The sequence below is a fragment of the Oryctolagus cuniculus genome, chromosome 14, assembly GCF_964237555.1.
Source record: "Oryctolagus cuniculus chromosome 14, mOryCun1.1, whole genome shotgun sequence".
Taxonomy (NCBI): domain Eukaryota; kingdom Metazoa; phylum Chordata; class Mammalia; order Lagomorpha; family Leporidae; genus Oryctolagus; species Oryctolagus cuniculus.
Genome location: NC_091445.1, coordinates 16,274,274 through 16,293,492, shown reverse-complemented (window position 1 = coordinate 16,293,492; position 19,219 = coordinate 16,274,274). Strand labels below are relative to the sequence as shown.

The window sequence follows — 19,219 nt, the reverse complement described above, 5'->3', positions numbered from 1 at the left end:
TTGCCATGCCAACAGGGACCAGAACATGGAGTTTTTCTGTAGTGGAACGATCCTGCCGTAGGATCGTGAACAACTGCAGCCTAACCAAGTGGGTAATCAGGCAAGAATGGGATTTAATAAATTCAATTGTAGACAGTTTCAAAAAATAATAAGCATTTTCTTATTATCAAGGGTGGGGCGTATGACTTCTGTTGCTTTCATTAGAGTTCAGCATTGTTATTAGAAAGTGAAAAGTATAAACAAAAATAAAATATATACTAAATTATACTGTGTTGGGGAGCAGAATATTACAATATCCACATGCTAATCTTATTACTTAGCAGATGACTGCAGAAAAGAGCGAGTTTGAATCAAGAGACATAAATTATAAAGTGTAAATTGTAAACAGTGCATAGGGGATATGTTATAACTGTGTCTCATTTAAATTAAGGCAGGGAGTTTTCTCCACACAAATAATCTCCTTCATTAAGTTTTAAAGTTTCCTTTATAAGGTTTTATTAAGAACATTTGGCAACACGTTACCAAAACAGGTTTTAAGTTGAACACGTAGTTTTTTAAAAGTACGACATTCTACAAACATAACACGTGAAGCGCTTCTTTTTCTTTTCTTTAAGTTAAAGCAAAAACTCCTCTTTGGCAGGCCGCCTTCCCAAGTCCCAAGAAACCATGTGCGTTTTGCTTTCTTTCCTTTGAAAGCAGTTCTGAAACATTTACATGATCAATGTCTTTTGCTTGAGGGATAAAGTTTGCTCTTCCATGGACAAGTGAGAACATATTGATCATTTTATTCTATTTGCTATTTCTAAATTCAATATACCTCTTGAGTCGATAAGCGAGATGGAGAGCATATTCTTTTCTGTGTGTGCCTGGTTGTAGCTTGTTCTCAAGATCCAAGATACATTTTTGATTAATCACGAATGCTCCGAGGTCATGGAGAGCAAACGTGTTTGTGGAGTGTCAGCTGATGCTGTCAGATAAATGTCTTAAGCTTAGCCAGGGTTCATGCCCCAGCTTTAGGCTGTGCCGAACGTCCCCCCTTGTTGAGGAAGATAACAGCTACACTGGAGGCGACTGAGCTGCTTGTCCACTGAAAGGGCTGACCTTGCCATGTGGGGCTCCGATCAGGTGAAAGAAAGAGTGTAGATGTTTTAATTGAAACTTTATAAATTTAGACTTCTGATTTGATTCAGATGATCCTGGTATCTACTAACTTACATTCTAGGCCTTATGTCTGGTCTGATTTTAACTGTCTCTTGAGTCTTTCTGATTAGACTCTTTAGGACAAACGATTTCTCCAGTGTTGCTCTTGGTGTATTTTGGGAATATTTTAGCACTATCGGTGTGTTATTGAAATCCTGCAAAGACATGAAAATGTTTGTGAGAATCCTAAGGGATACATTTCTCTTTGGGTGTGTGTAGTAGAAATCACTCTTGCTTAGCAGTGTTTTCAAATCCACTAAACAAAATTATAATCTGGACAAAGAGAGGTCACTTGTGTTAATGACCCTTGTCCATGTACCCTCTTATCTTCAGAGGACTCATTTAATCACATTTACCCCCACTTACAGTAATTTGTCTTCTTTTACTAGACAGAGTCTATAAATAGGAAATAATGACAAACCTATACTCACACCTGGAGAATGCCTTGTACTGAGGCTTTCTCTATTTGAGACTAAAGGCAAGTGGATTGATCATATGGTGATGCATAAATAAATGAGTTCTCTGTGGGCTATTTGTGAGCATTCGCTGCAAAATATATTTAAAAAAAAAAAAAAGAAAGCTTCCTCCCATCGTATTCCAGTTTGTTCTTTTCTCCAAAGAAGCTGGTCTACTTTCCTCTCAAGAAGTTCAGGCTGCCATGGGTAAATCATCAGTGCTAATTAGACACAATAATGCTGTTTTTAAAAAAAGAAAGAAAGAAATAACACATCTGTCACGAACTCCCACCAGATCTCTTGGAAATGAGACATTTTAAATATTTTATGCTGAACACAAAATATCTTGAGGAAATGGTTTTATATTTTGTATCCCAAAACAAAATCATCAGTGTCAGCGAGCAGTGCTGCTTAAAAACATTCCGTTTTAAATTATTTCATTTAAAATTCCCTCACACTTGAAATGTAGATTCTACTAGCTATATATAAAATCCAGATTGTAAAGTAGGAAAGCTTAATGGAACGAGAAGAAAATGAAAGATATTCTATTAATTTCGAAAAACCTTTCCTTTTCCAAGTGATACACTGAAGAAATCTGTTGCATTTCATTACCTAGAGAAAACTCTTTTATGTACATTGCTGTCAGTGAACAAGGTGAATTCTGGCTTGGTTTGACTTGACTTGCTTTAGTTTGGTTTGGTTTCCTCAATGACTAAAATTACAAACAGACCAGGTAGTAATGAGAGGCCAAGGATAACTTCATGCTCAAATGTGAAACTTCTGGGGATAGGGTTAAAAGAATCAAATCAGATTATGCCCTTTTATAATTTTCTGAATTATTTAAAGATTAATAATAACTAATTCCAGATCAGACTTGTAAATAATGGTTTTAGTGTAAATATGGAGTTCTTAAATTCTCTTTTCTTCCAACTTAATTACAGTTTAGTTCTGGTCTGAATTTTGTGGTTAGTATTTCTTTAAGTCTTCTTTGCCCATCATCCTTAATTGTTCTTTCTTCTTTTCCTCATTATCTCAAGAAATGCTTTTTATGCACTAGAATATCAGTGGTGCATGCAGCAACATTTCTGTCACTACTTTCTGGAGACTACTGCCAAAATGTGGTTAACCCTTTCATTGATTTGGTTCTCAGTCTCATCATGTAAAAAAACATTGAATGTTGTCATGCCCTAGCCAGATCTAGGAAGAACCTTGGAACTGTTTGGTGTTCATATGTGTGTATGTTGTGTTATGTAGGAGAATGATGGTTGATCGTGATACAGCAACAAAAGATTTTCTTAAGATTTGGAGATAATTCTCAACATGATTTAGACCCACCTATGGAAGGTAATGGTACAATAAATTCCTCTGAAGTAGGACTGACATGCTGCTCCTCAAACTTACCATCCCCTTAGCCAGTAAGTACTATCGTACCTACACACTAACTTGCTCTTTCCATTGAGGTGACTAAACGTTAGTACCTCTTTAACATTTCTGTTTTTCCTCATATTGTCTTCTAGTTTTATCCTTTTCTTTTTTTATCTTCCCATTGAAAGTTTTAAAAATTCTTTTTACTTATCAGAGAGAGAGAGAGAGAGAGAGATTGCCCCCATATACTGATTTCCTTCCCAAATGCCTGCAGTGACCAGGGCTGGGCCAGGGCTTAAGCTGGGAGCCAGAAACTCATTCCAGGTTTCCCTTGTAGGTGACAGGAACCCAATTACTTGAACCAACACTGCAAATCCCCCAAGATTTACATTGACAGGAAGCAGGATTCAGTAGATAGCTGGGGATAGAACCCAAGTTCTGTGATTTGGGATGTAGGCATCCTTATCTGTAGGCCAAGTACTATTCCCCTCTCATTTAAAGCTTAACTCTAGGGGCAAGCATTTGTTGCTATGGTTAAGTCACTGCTTGGGACACCTGTTTCCCATGTTGGAGTGTCTGGTTCAAAATCCCAGCGACACCACTCAGAAGCAGATTCTGATTCAGTTTCCTGTGCCATGGGAGGCAGTAGATGATGGCGCAAGGATTTGTATCCCTGCCATCCACGTAGGAGCCCCGATTGAGTTCCAGGTTCCTGGCTTCAGCCTGGTCTAGCCCTGGCTGTTGTACATTTGGGGAATAAACCAAGAGATGGAAGATTGATATTTCTCTCTTTCTCTGCCTGCTACCCCCACTTCTCCTTTCAAATAAAATGAAAATAATTTTTTTAATTTAAGATTTATTTATAAGTCAGAATTATAGAGAGACAGAGAGAAAGCAAAGAAGCGAGAGCGAGAACGAGAGAGAGAGAGAGAGATCTTCCATCCACTGGCTCACTCCCCAAAATGCTGCCACTGCTGTGGCTGAGGCCAGGAGCTTCTTCCACGTTTCCCATGTGGGTGCAGGGGCCCAAGGAGATGGGACATCTTCTGCTGCTGTCCCAGGTGCATTAGCAGGGAGCTGGATCAGAAGTGGAGCATCCAGACTCCAACCAATGCCCATATGGAATGTTGGAGCTGCTGACAGTGGCTTAATCTGCTGTGCCACAGCACTGGCCCCAATAAAAATTTTAACATAAAAAATTTGAGTCTAAATGATCATTTATATCAGTGACCAACCATGCGGTATAAAAATGAAAAGGTCTCGGTATATTAACATGGTATTTTTCTGAACCTCTTTTTCAGTACAAGATCTTGTTTGAAAATTTGAGAAGTCATCTCAAAATTTCTGGAAAGAAACAAGTACCACAGATCCAAAATTTCTTTCTATAAGTCAAATTTTGTTTCATTTTTAATAACATAAAAACTGATGGCATTTTCAGTTTCTTATTAGAGTTGCAAATCCTACTTTTTGTTAATCAAGTGTTGGGACTGGTTTTGATCATACATAAAGATTTTTTAAGAACATAAGTCCCAGCTCTTATTTACCACTTAGAACAAATTCTCAAATAACATTGAAATTCTACATTAGTTCAGTTCATCATCCAAGATTACTTTTTAACTAAGATTTTCATCTTTATACTTGACTCCACATACCAAAAAAATTTAATGCTGAAGTTTCTGTTCTGCTTCTTTACATCCTAAACTTTTTTAATTTATTACAAAACTGACAATAAAATCATTATTTGCAATTTTTACTGAGTAACAATCGATATAATACTTATGACATATATAACAGTTTATTTTCTCAGACTAATGTGGTTTCTTCAAGTTCCTGGAAGGTGTGAAATTACCAGTGCTCTGTCAGACAGAATCTATGCAAAATGTGTTGTTTAAGGGTTTATGTTGCCTGCCGTTAATGAGGAAAACAGTTCATCATTGCTAGCATGTAGTCAGGGTCAGCATTTTGTGTATCACAATGGAAGTCCTGGAACAGTGGTGTTCGGATCCTCCTGTGACGAGCCAAACTAACCTATTCTAAGATCATTTTCCCTTTCTAACAGAAGCACTTTCAGCCAAGCCCAAGTGAGAACAAAAACAGAGAATTATTTTAAACAGTAAAATTGCCCATGGAAGTAACCTGGCACTGTTAAGTGGACACTCACCAGTGCGTTTTTGTACGTAACAGAGTAACAGCAACTCTTGAGTCAGTCCCTGTCTAGACATTTCCAAGTACAGAAATGTACAAGAAACATTATGTTAGTAATCTCCTGTTACTCATTAGGCAAAACTAAATACAACATGTAAAGAATGAAATCATGCTCTTCACTGTCCCTGTGTATTTTGTGGGACTTTAACTAATCTGCTGCTTTTCTCCTAGACTTAATGATACATTGGCATTTTTAGTAGAAATACCAGGAATGATGCGTGGTCCTGAATACAGTGAGCCTATTTCCTTTGCCCTCGGGAAAGGCTCCTGAATTTATGTCTGACTTGAGGACTCACAAATTGCTTCTTTGTTCTAGGCCTACCCAAAAAGAGTGCTCCTGTTTACTGAATAGGTGGAAGGCCAGGTCAGCTCAAGGATGTAGAACAACGAGATGATAGGCAAGGGCATGGATAACTGGAGTCCAGGTTTCAGCTTTGTTGCAAGTGCCATGGGCCACTTGAGCTGGGGAGTGACAGTCCCTGTTTGATAGAGAATGTGGACTGGTAGGAGAGAAAGAGTGGAACCAGCTGACCACCCAGGAAGCTGTTGCAGTAGCCTAGGCAGCAGATTATGGTGGCTTGGACAGTGTGGTAAGGTGGAGAGGGGAAGAAATGTCCAACCCGGTCATTTAGATACAGGAAGCGAGAGGATGGCAGGATGAAGGGTGACTCATCGATCTTTGGCCTGAACGTCTGGGTAGTGTCATTTACTGAGCTGGTCTGGAATAGGAATCGGTTTAGGAAGAAATACCCAAATAAATATTGGCATTTACTCATGTTCTCTTTTTATGTTTAAAGGAAATAGTCTAGAGATCAAAGAGAGATTTTAGGGTAAGAAAGAAAAAAACTAGAAAATGCATGACTTTAAAAATTCTCTTTCACCAATTTGTGAAACTTTTAGCATAACCTAAAATTTACTTGATTAGAATGTAGGGCTCTAACAGCATGTATGATCAGGATATAAGACTCATCATTGACTAACATGGGCTACATGAACCCGCAAGGTCAGCTCGTTTTGACCAATGCAGACTTCATTCAAAGCATGCAAAGCAGCCACTTTACAGTTTGTGCGGTTTTTCAACATGAGAATGAGCACATAACTTGAAAATCAACTTCTGGCTGCTCTTCTTCCAATCCAACTCTCTGCTAATAGCTTGGAAAAGCAATGAAGATGTCCAAAGTCCTTGGGGCCTGCTCCTATGTGGGAGACCCAGAAACAGTTCCTGGCTCTTGGCTTCAGTCTGGCCCAGTCCCAGCCATTGCAGCCATTTGGGGAGTAAACTAACAGATAGAAAATTTTCTCTCTCTCTCTCTCTCTCTCTCTCTCTCTCCTCTCTTTAAGTAGCCAGGAGGCAAGAGCTCCTTCTAGATCCCCTACAGATGCAGGAGACCCAAGCACTTGGAGTGTCTTTTGCTGCTTTCCCAGGTGCATTAGCAGGGAGCTGGATCAGAAGTGGAGCAACCAGTACTCGAACCAGTGCTCATATGGGATGCCAGCACCATAGAACAGTGGTTTAACCCACTGTGCCACAGCCCAGCCCTGATAACTCTTGGTGTTATTAAATGGCTGAGTAGCCCATTGCAAATAGGTTTTCTCTGGTCAGCCCATTCAGACTTGACCAAAGTGCCCTTCAAGCCTGGTTCTGGCAGTCAGCGTGAAGAAGATGTGACCTCAGATATTCTTCCACCTCCATGGCAGCAGTGTTACCATTGTAGTGTTCTGATGCACAGCTTCTCAGCCTGTGGACTGAGATCTAATCTAGTGTTCTGATGCAGGTGTGTGAAAACTCTGTCCGTCAGTCACTGAATTCCAGCACATTTGAAAGAGGGGACTTTTCTGCGTGTGCTGAACATTTTGTTAATTTGTGCGCACTTCTTAGGTGCCGGGTTGTCTGCTTTGACAGACTGGTTTTTATTTTCATTTTGTGTGTGGTAGGGAAGGAAAATCAGGACTGAGTGGCTGTCGTAAGAAAAGCTAGACTGGGAAGGGACAAATTTGGTATTTTACTTCAAAAATGCAAAGAAGGCAGGCTTTTAAAGTGATAGCCCCCATCAATTTCATTTAGATATTTTGCAGAAAGTACTTTGCAAAGTTCCGAAATCCCTATTCAGACATTTTGAATCACAGATTTCTGTGTGGGTATCAGCTTGCTTCCCTGAGCAGCCAGTTTCCCCCATGGCAGATCGACAGACCCGGTGGACTAAGTAGAAGGGATGTCTGCACTCTGTATTGACCAGTAAGCCATCCATTGTCTCTTTCATGGTCTGATGATCAATAAGGAGGGAAGTGGATGAATGATAAGACAAGGAGAAAAGACTTTGATAAGAAGCTGTTGTTATCAAAGTGTAAGAGTGGAGAAGATCAAAATACGGCCTGAGATGAAGTTGGGGGAATATCTCGAGGTGTTAATACTCAAAAACCAAAACCAGGGGGGGAAAGCAATTAAACAGCAGCTTAATGCATTGGGTGAAATTGGCTCCAATTTTCGTTTTCTTCTCTGGCTGCCCGTATGGTATTTTGGAAAGTTCCTGATTTCTTTGTCCTCATTGCCTTATAAAAGCTTCTGTCAGCCAAGGTCCTGTTCCCATTCTTTTGTCATCCTAATAAACGAGGACTGTCATCTCATCTGCTTTGCTTTTACATATCATAGTCCTTTTGGCCTTCAAAATAAAGTGGCAATAACTTAAAATATTTTTGCATTGCTTTTTAAATTAGAGTAACTTTTAATTACCAAGGGAAAAAAATACTAGTAGAAAAAGAAGTTGAGGGGCTGTGCTGTGGCTCACTTGGTTAATCCTCCACCTGCAGCGCCAGCATCCCATATAGGCACCGGGTTCTAGTCCCAGTTGCCCCTCTTCCAGTCCAGCTGTCTGCTGTGGCCTGGGAGGGCAGTGGAGGATGGCCCGAGTGCTCCCTGCACCCGCATGGGAGACCAGGAGAAAGCACCTGGCTCCTGGCTTCGGATCAGCGCAGTGCCGGCCGTAGCGGCCATTTGGGGAGTGAACCAACGGAAGGAAGACCTTTCTCTCTGTCTCTCTCACTGTCTATAACTTTACCTGTCAAAAAAAAAAAAAAAAAAAAAGTTGAGAGACTGAGATTATGAAATATTGCATAAAATTAAGTACAACATCATGAGCACTCTGATTTAGGTGTTCTGTACTCCTCCTCCATCTAGGCTTTGTAACTTCACAGTCACTAAGAATGACATTGAAGCTTTCTTGTCTAGTAGTAATGAAATTCACTTTAAGTGTGCAAAATCTGTGGTATGAATTTACCTATAAACTGGCTCAATAAACCAATGAATGTCACTAGCTGCATTATGGCTTGACTTTGAAAAATGCATTCTTAAGAATTCTCAATGGCCGGCGCCGCGGCTCAACAGGCTAATCCTCCGCCTAGCAGCGCCGGCACACCGGGTTCTAGTCCCGGTCAGGACGCCGAATTCTGTCCCGGTTGCCCCCCTTCCAGGCCAGCTCTCTGCTATGGCCCCAGAGTGCAGTGGAGGATGGCCCAAGTGCATGGGCCCTGCACCCCATGGGAGACCAGGAGAAGCACCTGGCTCCTGCCTTCAGATCACCTCGGTGCGCCGGCCACAACACGCCGGCTGCAGCGGCCATTGGAGGGTGAACCAACGGCAAAAGGAAGACCTTTCTCTCTCTCTCTCTCTCTCTCACTGTCCACTCTGCCTGTCAAAAAAAAAAAAAAAAAAAAAAGAATTCTCAACAGCAGGCATCTGTCAAGAGTGAATATCACAAAGAGAATGCTTCAAAAAGTTATAGGAAACGGAATTAAAGATATGTTTATTTTGGTTCAAAATATTTTGGAATCCATACATGCAAGGGGTCTTCAAAAATTTCATGGAAATGGATGTTTTGAAAAACCATGTGTATTTTAACATTGTAAGCCCCCTCATGTGTTGGGCACTCCATGAGGTTGTGGATATATAGAAGTGGACAGTGTGATTCATGCCCACTGGAAGCTTAGAGTTTAAGGAAAATACTGACTTTCACTTCTAAAACTACTAAAGTGGCAAAGGTGGGAAATGATTGGAGCTACTGAGAGGACAAGGGGGGTCATAAGGGGTGTCAGCCTTGAAGAGGAAGGCAGAACAGAGGGATGCAGTTGAAAGTGTTAAAAAGGAACTCCTATATGAAAAGGCAGAGAGAAATGAGCAGGATGAGAACCTGCTCACTGCCAGAAATGTTGTATTTGCAGCTCAGCACCAAGTACTGATAAGGCTTAAATGCTGTACCTTCTGATTTTCTGCATTTTCTCAAAATATGGATTGTGATCTGGAGTTTACATATGCATGTCTGGACTCCAAAGAAATAAAAATTAATAATTTCCATTTATGAACCACAAATTATATACATCTCTTACATTTACAATTCATGCATAAAATTTGCTTTTGTGATCTTGATCTATCATTGTGTTGAGAGTCCATGTCAGCATTTGCTGACAGTATTCTATATCAAGATACCCCACCCTGAAGTGAAACTTTAAGGGAAATGTTCTTGGACAGTGAGGTGGTTTTTTTACTTTTTAATTTTAAAAAGTAAATTAATTATTATAAGTAAAGTAATTATTAATATAACAGAACAGATTTCATAGAAACACTTCTAAGAACATTGTAATATTTCCCTCCTTTCCCTCTCTCCTTTCTCCTTCCTTCCTTTCTTCTTTTTCTTTTAATTTTTGTAATAACATACTCTCAATTTATTTTATAATCACAGGCTTAATGCTCAACTAAATATAGTGTCCAAAAGTAAAAAGCAGAAAAACCACTGTTCCACAGGAATATAGATAAGTGCTATAAACAATAATCAAATAGTAGGATGTCAGTTTTCACTCTTAACACGGTTGTTTTTATTTTTGTTCTTGCTTTTGTACTCCATATATTAACTACCAAGGATCAGAGAAAACATGTGATAGTTGTCTGTTTGAGGACTGGCTTATTTCACTAAGCATAATGATCTCCAGTTGATTCCATTTCATTGCAAAAGACAGGATTTCATTCTTTTTATGGCTAAATAGGATTCCACAGTGTATACATACCACATATTCTTTATCCAGTCATCAGTTAATGGACATCTGTGTTGTTTCCCTAGCTTAGCTATTTCAAACTGAGTGGCTATAAACATGGAGGTACAGATAACTTTCATATGCTGATTTCATTTCCTTTGGGTAAATTCTCAGGAGTGGGATGGCTGGATCATACAGCAGATCCATTTCTAGGTTTTTGAGGAGTCTCCATACCTTGACAGTGAGTTTGAACCAAATTGGAAGGAAGTAAGGAACATCCATTTTTGAGTAGGAAGGTAGGCATTCCAGGGGGCATATATGCTATATCCTATATATGCATATATTCTATAGAATGTGGCCTATGGAGGTAGTAATAAGGGAGTAAAAAATAGTTTTGTTGATTTGGTTAGCACCTGTCATTACTTAGGAAGTTGCATGGATCATCTTTGGAATGGCCTATGAACTCTAATTTAGTCATAAATCTTTTCTCTGGTAAATGAGCTAGTACAGGCATTGTTCATGTATGTCTGTTTAAAAAAACCTATAGCACTATGTATTTGATATGTTGATGAATTTCCAGAAGTTGAGCAAAGTACAAGGGGTTCTGGTTAGAGAAGAATACAGCCTGTGCCTGCTTTTCTGCTTTACAAGTTCCATGGTGTAAAATGTGTACCCAGTTTTTCACGAGCAAGCCTTTATAAAAATCATCCTGCTTTACTTCTCATTATCAAAGTGGGCAGTGTACCGCCCGTATGGCATTCATGTGAACTGTGAGTGCTCTGAATAAGGTCGAGATGAAAGGGGATCCTTGAGTCTGCATTTATTAACATGGAGGCTGAAATCTTTAAAGATACCTACCCAGGTATCTTGTGTAATCTCCTATCAGGATTGTATCTGGGTTGCAGTTTGTATGACACTACCTGTTTTGAATAGGAGAAAGGCTCATTGTTACTGTCAGGCCTGTTTTCAAACTAAATATGCATCTAGTCCTTTGTGGCTGCCATTTTTATCAGGCATTCAAAACAGCTTCCCTGTCCTGATCTGCCATTTTCCTGCAAATCACTGTTTCACTTGTATGATTGCTAGTGAGACAAGCTTAGACTTCACTGCCTTTCCCTCAGTAGCAGAGAAAAGAAACGTCTCTGCAGAGAAAGTTGATTCATGTGTAAATTATCACTTGGCCTTTATTTGCTTGGCCTGTGGAGAGCACACATGCAGATAAAAGGCTCGGTAGGTCAGGGCTCAGTACGTGCAGGTTTCTCTGGTGGCCGCAGTGACAGCATTGGAATTGTTGTCACAGATTATCAGACACGCTATGATGTCTTATCATTATTTATTTGCAGTTTCTCTGTAAAATAAACTCCAACGCAGAAAATGCTTCTATAGTAACAGAGCACCCCATGTACCTGGCCCCTGTTTATTTTATCAGCTCACATTCTAAATAATAAAAATTGGCTTGGGTTTCCTTGATGTCCAGGCTGGGTATCGTCATTTTTCCGTCGTCAGTATTTCTGTCTCTGGGCTGTCTCCTTCTCTTTCTTCTACTTCACGTTTTAGCTCCTTCAAACTTGAGTGTTACCCAAGTTTGCTGAGTACTACCTTAGCAACGTCTCCTATCAATCAAGGTAGATGTAAAATGCTGTTTTGGATAATGGGTAGCAACTCTGAGCACCGTGTGGAAATTAGATATATAAATTGCAAAGTCTATTCTTCTGTGACTCATTTGGTTTTCTTTAAAGTGTAACATTTCACACAGACTCAGTATTAACTTTACTAATTTTTTTAAAGATTTATTTTATTTATCTGAAAGACAAAGTTACAGAGAGAGGGAGAGACAGATCTTCCATCTGCTGGTTTTCTCCCCAAATGGCTTCAACAGCAGGGGCTGGGCCAGGCCAAAGCCAGGAGCCAGGAGCTTCATCCAGGTCTCCCTCATGGGTGGCAGGTACTCAAGCTTTTGGACCATCTTCTGCTGCTTTTACAAGGCCATTAGCAGGGAGCTCAATTGGAAGGGTAGCAGCCAGAACACAAACCAGCACCCATATGGGATGCCGGCGTTACATGTGGTAGCTTTAGCCCTTAAGCCACAGTGCTGGCCCCTACATGTAAGTTACCTTTCATTGTCACAGAGGCCTGAATAGCAAGGGAATATCCCTCTTCCATCTCCTTTTCTCTTTCTTCTTCTTCCACCACTGAAGCCATCGGAGATCTGGAAGGGGGACAGTCCCACAATGCGGTAATAACTGCCCTGAGACAAGTCTTCCCCTGTGTGTCCACCCCACCCTGCCAGCTGTGATGGCCTGTTTTCTTTCTCAACTTCCGCTACACTGAAATAACTCACTGAGCTTAGCCCCACGTAAAAAGAAAAACAACTCGTGGGAAACTGCTAAACCAGGGTAAAGAGAATGCTTCCATACCCCTTAGTCCCAAATGGTAGCTATACAGAATAATCCGAGTAGAAACATTCGTATTTTAGCCTGTAGGAGAAGTTTGGCAGTGACAGCCTAGTTATTGATCACTTGATTGACTGCGTCAGGTGTGGTTTGGTTTCAGCCAGGGAGGGATCAGAGAAGGCGCAGTGGCAGGAAGCAGGGAAGCTGCAGGAGAGTGGCTGATGGAGTCGGCGTGCAGGTGCTGTGTTCTGAACGAGTCCCCTCCAAAACCCAGGTGCTGTGAGTAGTGTTACTGAGAGGTGGGGCTTAGGGGAGGCAACTGGCAATGAGGATGGGACCCCTTTGAGTGGCAGTAGGTGCCTTCTAAAACTGATGGAGGGAGTTCCTCCATCCTGCCCTCTGCCTTCCACCATAGGGGGACAGCAGTCCACCCCCCACCCCGGAGGATGCCCCCCCCACACCCCGACAGGAACCTGCCCATGGCTCGATCGTGGACCCCTCAGCCTCCCGAGCTGTGAGAAATGAAGTTCCCCTCTTTATAAAGGACCCGGCCTCAGGTATTTTGTTGCAGCAGCACAAAACAGATTAAGACAGTGAGGTGAATTCAGAAGATGACATTATCAGAGAGCAAGCTGGCTCAACTCCGTCGACCATCTTTCTACTCACTAAGGCCTCGGGAGGGAGGGTGAATAATCGTAATGAGGATTATCGCCTCAGTGCTCCTAGCACTCAGGAATTTTAAGGAAGTCATAAAATTCTGCTTGTACATTGGTATAATTGATGTCTTACTGAAGACATGTAGTTAGGTGTGTGGGTGTGTATAAATACATTCATATATGTGTGTATGGCATTTAGCATACAAATATAACACTTGAGTATAAGTATCAACAGTTGTGGCAATTTTCCTAAGAATTTATCTTATGCATCTGTGTTGAGATATGCTTGCTATAATTATGACAATTAAAGACATTTAAAAGTAGCAAACAGATTTGTTTTTATATATAATAATTTATTTACCTTGGTAGCTGAACTCAATACAGTATCTCCTTTTGAGTTAACTTTTATCCAGTGGGGTGATCTGTTTCAACCAGGCCCTTTTGTTTATAGGAAGAGACCCACTCAGCTAACTCAGCCCCTAATACTTGAAATGAATTTATAGTTTGTCTCTGAAAGAAGCTCTTTTTCGAAGATTTGTTTTATTTTTTGAAAGGCAGAGTGACAGAGAGAGGAAGAGACAGAGAGAGAAAGAGATCTTCCATCTGCTAGTGCATTTTCTAAAGGGCCAAGGCTAAGCCAGGCTGAAGCCAGAAGCCAGGAACTCCATGAGGATCTCCCATCTGGGTTACGAGGGTCCAAGTATTTGGGCCATCCTCTGCTGCTTTCACGGGCGCATTAACAGGGAGATGGTTCAGAAATGGAGCAGCCCAGCTGTTGTGACCATTTGGGGATTGAACCAAGAAGATATCGCTCTCCCTCTCCCTATCTCTGTAACTCTGCCTTTCGAATACATAAATAAACCTCTAATTAAGAAGAAATAAAAAAAAAAAAACTGGAGCAACTGGGACTGGAACCATGCTCATAAGCGATGCCTGAATCACAGGCATTGGCTTAACCCACTGCAACACAGTGCTGGTCCCAAGAAGATTCTTATGTAAGAACTGAATTCTATACTGAAATTTTAAGGTGAGTCATTAGACTTTACAATGTAGCTCTATTGTAAAATTAATCTGGTATGCATTATTGTGAGCATGTTCATTTTCTTGTGACTGGAGAGTAAATCAAAATAAGGGCCAGTGTTGTGGGGCAGCAAGCGAAGCCACCACTTGGAATGCTGGCATCCCAAAACAGAGTGCCAGGTCAAGTCCCAGTTGCTCCACTTCTGATCCAGCTCCCTGCTAATGAACCTGGGAGATCGGTGGAAGATGGCCCAAGAGCTTGGGTCCCTGCTACCATGTAGCAGATTTCAGATGGAGTTCCTGGCTTCTGGCTTTTGCCTGGCCCAGCCCCAACCATTGTGGACAATTGGGGAGTGAACCAGTAGATGGAAGATGGATCCATCTTTCTCTCTCTCTCTCTCTCTCTCTCTCTCTCTCCCCCCCCCACATATATATATATATATTTGAATACATATATATATTTGAATTTGAATAATACCTCTTTTCTCTAAAGTCCTGCTCACCGTTCTGTCTCTAATGCCTGACTTATCACTACTGCCTACACCATTGTTAAGTGATTTAGTTAATAAGTGCTTTATCCTATAAGAATTGAGTGTTTTAAATTATAGGCTTAATAATCTTCCAAAGACCAACTCTCCTAGCACATCCCCATTTTTGACAGTGACATTATCCACATGTGTCACAGAGGCAAACTCTGACTAATCCCTCTCTCTAACGTGCTGGCAGTCTGCCGGTTTCATTGGTTCTTCCTTTCTTGGTAAATTCCTTCTACTCACACACTGCTCTCCACGTTATTCCAGCCTTTCTCACATCCATCTAACTGATCTCTGTAATCTCTCACCTACTATTGCATTCTTCCTAAAAAGCAGATTTCACACCATTTTCTCTATGTAAAACACAAGCAAACAAACCAAAACAAAATGAAATCCAAACTTTTTTGTCCTTCACACTCTTGTTCCTGCTAAGTCTCTAATCTAGGTTTTCTACGTGAATTCTCATTCTGTCCAAACAAGTCCAACTGTTTTCCGAATAACTATGAGCATTTCTGCTGCTCTGTTCATTTCTCTTGTTGCCTACTCAATAGCTAATTCTTCCTTCTCTTTCAAAACCTACCTCAAGCTCCACCTCCTTTGTAAAGCTGCCCTAACTGCTCAGTCTCCAGTAATCACTTTCTTTTAAAGGTAGAAGTTGTATTATGTACACCATTCAGCTGAACTTCAGCATACACTACCTTGCAGTATTTCTTATCCTCCTTATATGTATACTATGGTAGTAAAAAGTATCTGCAGTCAGACTGCTGAGGTTCAGGTCCTGCCTCCACATGTTAGCATCTGGCTAACTAAGCAAGGTACCTAATCCCTGTAGATTTTAGCTGTATCTCTAAAAAAGGGGGACAATAATAACATGTATACCCTATGATAATTCAGTATAATGATGCATCTAAAAGATAGTGAGTATTTATAAATGTCTTCATAGAGTTTGCATGATATCGATTAGCCAACTGTTTTTAAAATACCGTTTATATGCTAGACATTATACAAGATAGGAACATTATAAAGGGTTAAGATTTCTTGCAAGAAAAACACCTCTATTCTATCTCACAATTATATTTTAAAATCCTTACACTGCACTCACTCAAAGCATATATATTTACTGATTATCTGCTGACTTCAAAACCCTATGCCAGGCACAAAGAATTACAGGGAAATGAGGTGGAGTATGAAAAGGGTTTTGATAAAGTAGGAGTAGTTAGATGCTGAGGAAGCATGTAGATAAGTGAACCAGGGAGTGGCTACACCTGCTTAGGACATATTTGGAGAAAAGAGACTCCTTCATCCACATTGAGAGGCCTTGACCTTCAGCACCAGTATAGCTAGAGTTGCTGCCATGGTGCTTTGCACGTGGTGAAAACTCAGTAAGTGTGCCCTGGCATCAGTGAGCAAGGCAATGGTGATGAAGTCTTCAGAGCACCACAGTTTCCAGGCTCTCTTCGGAGCTGTCAACTTTATTTGGCTTCTTCATTTCTTCATTTTCGGCTGAATGAATGCCAGAAAGTCTTTTTCAAATTTTTTTCCTGCCTTCCTGATCAAGACTTAGATAATGTCTGCTTCTTTTGGTAGCTAAACATCCTCCAAACTCAGCTTCTTGCTTCAGTGAGAAGATATTATGGTATTGCCAATGGAAACCACTTCACATTTGGGCAACATCATGATGTCTAAGTGGCTTAGATTCAAGTTTCAGAATGGATTCTGGTTCCTGCACATTTGCTGTCAAAAACCACTTTATAGGAGCCAAACTGTGGAACCCTTCCAAGTGTTAGGCACTATTAGAAGTACCATTAAAGTACTGTAGAGTTTCACAGGATTATGAAATTCTGATATTTTTAACATAGCATATTCTATGGTACTTCATGGAATTTTCATCAGCCCCTTGTTTCTGTCATGGGGCTAAAGGTAATTGAACTCCTCATTTTTAAATAGCATCACAGAGTTGAGAAAGAACTTTGGAGTTGGAACTTCTGCAAAAATGTTATACTGTTTCATACAACAGTGAACATACAGAACAATTCTCTTGTTTTCAAGTGTAATTGTGAAGGAAAACTTCAAGAAGACATAATTTTTTTTTATTTTCCTGTACTGTGTATCTCAGTCTCCCCTCCCAGTGCCCTGTCCTTCCTTACTCCCTTTGGTCAGCCTGCAGGAAAGAAGACATACTAAAACATTACCATCAAAATAAAGCTTTTTCTATAAGAACAGAAACTGTTTAGAGACAAAGATAATTGGCCACCAGCCTCTGGTATGATAATTACATGAATTTAGCATAAAATTTTTCTCAAAGCCTTCCCAGTGGCTAACAATAGCTTCCTCACTTGAAAAGCAAAACTATATAACTCATGTGAAAAGATATTTTTCTTCCAATAAATATCAAATAAATCACCACATTTATTTATAAACAGTTACTTTTGAGATGATTTATGTAGTATCTGTTTCCTCCATTAGAATATAAACTCATTGAAGGCAGTGACCACATCTGTTTTGTTAACCACCAAATCGTCAGCTCCTTGAAAACAAAGCTGGTTGAAATAAAATGCCATGGATTTGTATCCAAAAATTATGGACCCCAAAATCATTATAAACCATATCTTCTACCAAAGTGTTATGTAAGATGCAGTTAGCACTCTCTATATTAATTATGCACATGATCAGTAAAAGCCTATAACAACATTAAATCATGACTCCAGGCTCATTTAGGAGACCCACTGATTTTTATTACAGTTTACTCTAAATTTAGTATGGGGACATTTAGGAAATGGATAATTTAAATGTACCTTACACTTACCTCTTCAATATCATCGTCTTAACCACAGTTTGGGCAGGGGCTGAATGTTAGAGAACTCAAGGCTCAGATCTCTGATGAGAGTCTTAAGTGACCATATCTTGTGTTCTAAGAAAGATACTGGACAAGCTGATAGTGCAGTTGATATTCCATTGGAAACATTAAGAAGCCTAACTTATTGATGGCAGGCCATTCAACCCTCACAGAATAAAGAGTTGTAGATAACCTTGTACTTGTCTAATGTAGATAATAGCTATTCATTTACTGCCAAACATACCAAAAATAGGAACCATTGTCTTAAAGAAAACAATACAAATTACATAGCAAATATAGTTACTATTGTTTTTAGCAGAAGAGTCTCTGCTAGTTCACTGTGCTAAGGAACTGTGTAATAGAAAATGCAGTCTGTAGGTAAAATTGGAAGGTTAGTAATGTAATGTCATTTTCATTATAGGCAGAATTTATGCTTCTAAATATAGCTTCTCAGAACATATTGAAATTTCATTTTAATGCCACTTACCATAAAGTACAATTGGCAATAAGGTAGGTGAATGTTGGATCCTTCCAAGGGACATTGGTGCTGTAATGTCAAAGATGAGATGTGTGTCGTGTTTTTCTTTACATGCTGGCTGCTTGGCAGCGTCTTCTGTATACAATGTATTCAGGAAATGTTTGGACTAAAATGAACTGAGCTCTTATATGATTATCACTCAACCTGTATTCTTCAGAATGTCATTGTGTTTAGACTACAAGTTCCTGAATTTTTTTAATTGAACATCTCTTTATTGGGACTTAATTATCAAAACCATTTTTTGGTAATACATCTTCTGTTGATTGCTTTCAAAGTACAGGACATGTCAGTAAGACTAAATGTGTCTAGAAGGAAGGCAGGAAGGTTTCATGGAAGTTACACCCAGCTTCCTTACAAACATTGGACTGGTAGCCTGATGCACTGGTTGTGCCAACAGTAACTGTATCCCAGTTTCCCACTTCTAGTACAGCATTTCAGAGAATAGTAGCAGACATCTAACAAATTCAAAAGGATGCAGATTGCTTGATGTTAGCTGTGGTCTAGTGGCGTTGCTATTCAATTCATCTTATCTCAGATCTGCAGATATTGGAGTATTAACTTACTCCTGTGTACAATTCCCAGTCCTCTCTCTGACATATAGAAGTCACACTCCCTACAGACAGACGCTCATCGTCCATACCCTTCACTCACACGTACTGAGATGTGATGCCTGCAAGGCCACCAACCCTAGCCCACAGTGAGGACAGCATGCAAAAACAAAGGACCTGCAGAAGCCTTAGCTACCAGACAGATACCTCTGGTTACCTCAGGTAACCTCTTATTGAAACACAGAGGTGCACGCAAACTAAGGATTTGTTTTGTTATAATATAAATGATTTAAGCAAGGGCCTAAATCTGCATCTCAACAAATTTCAAAAATTTACTGTATACTGTTATGGATAGTGTTGGTCCGTATTTGGGAAAACAGAAAATATGTAGAGTGAACATTTGTGTTTATTAATTTTCTTTTTTTTTTTTATTTGAGAGACAGAGTTT

General features: G+C 40.0%; 1 protein-coding gene across 9 annotated transcripts in view; it reads left to right on the top strand.

The window, feature by feature from the left end:
* Positions 1-19,219, top strand: part of ARB2A (ARB2 cotranscriptional regulator A) — a 472,110-nt gene that overhangs the window by 418,358 nt on the left and 34,533 nt on the right. For 6 of the 9 annotated variants that reach the window (XM_051853991.2, XM_070056470.1, XM_070056472.1 and 3 more), the window contains one exon: positions 1-19,219. This exon is cut by the window's left edge and continues 28,026 nt beyond it. The exons of the other annotated variants lie outside the window; for them this stretch is intronic. The gene's annotated coding sequence lies outside the window, so the exon portion shown is untranslated. 9 annotated transcript variants of the gene reach the window in all.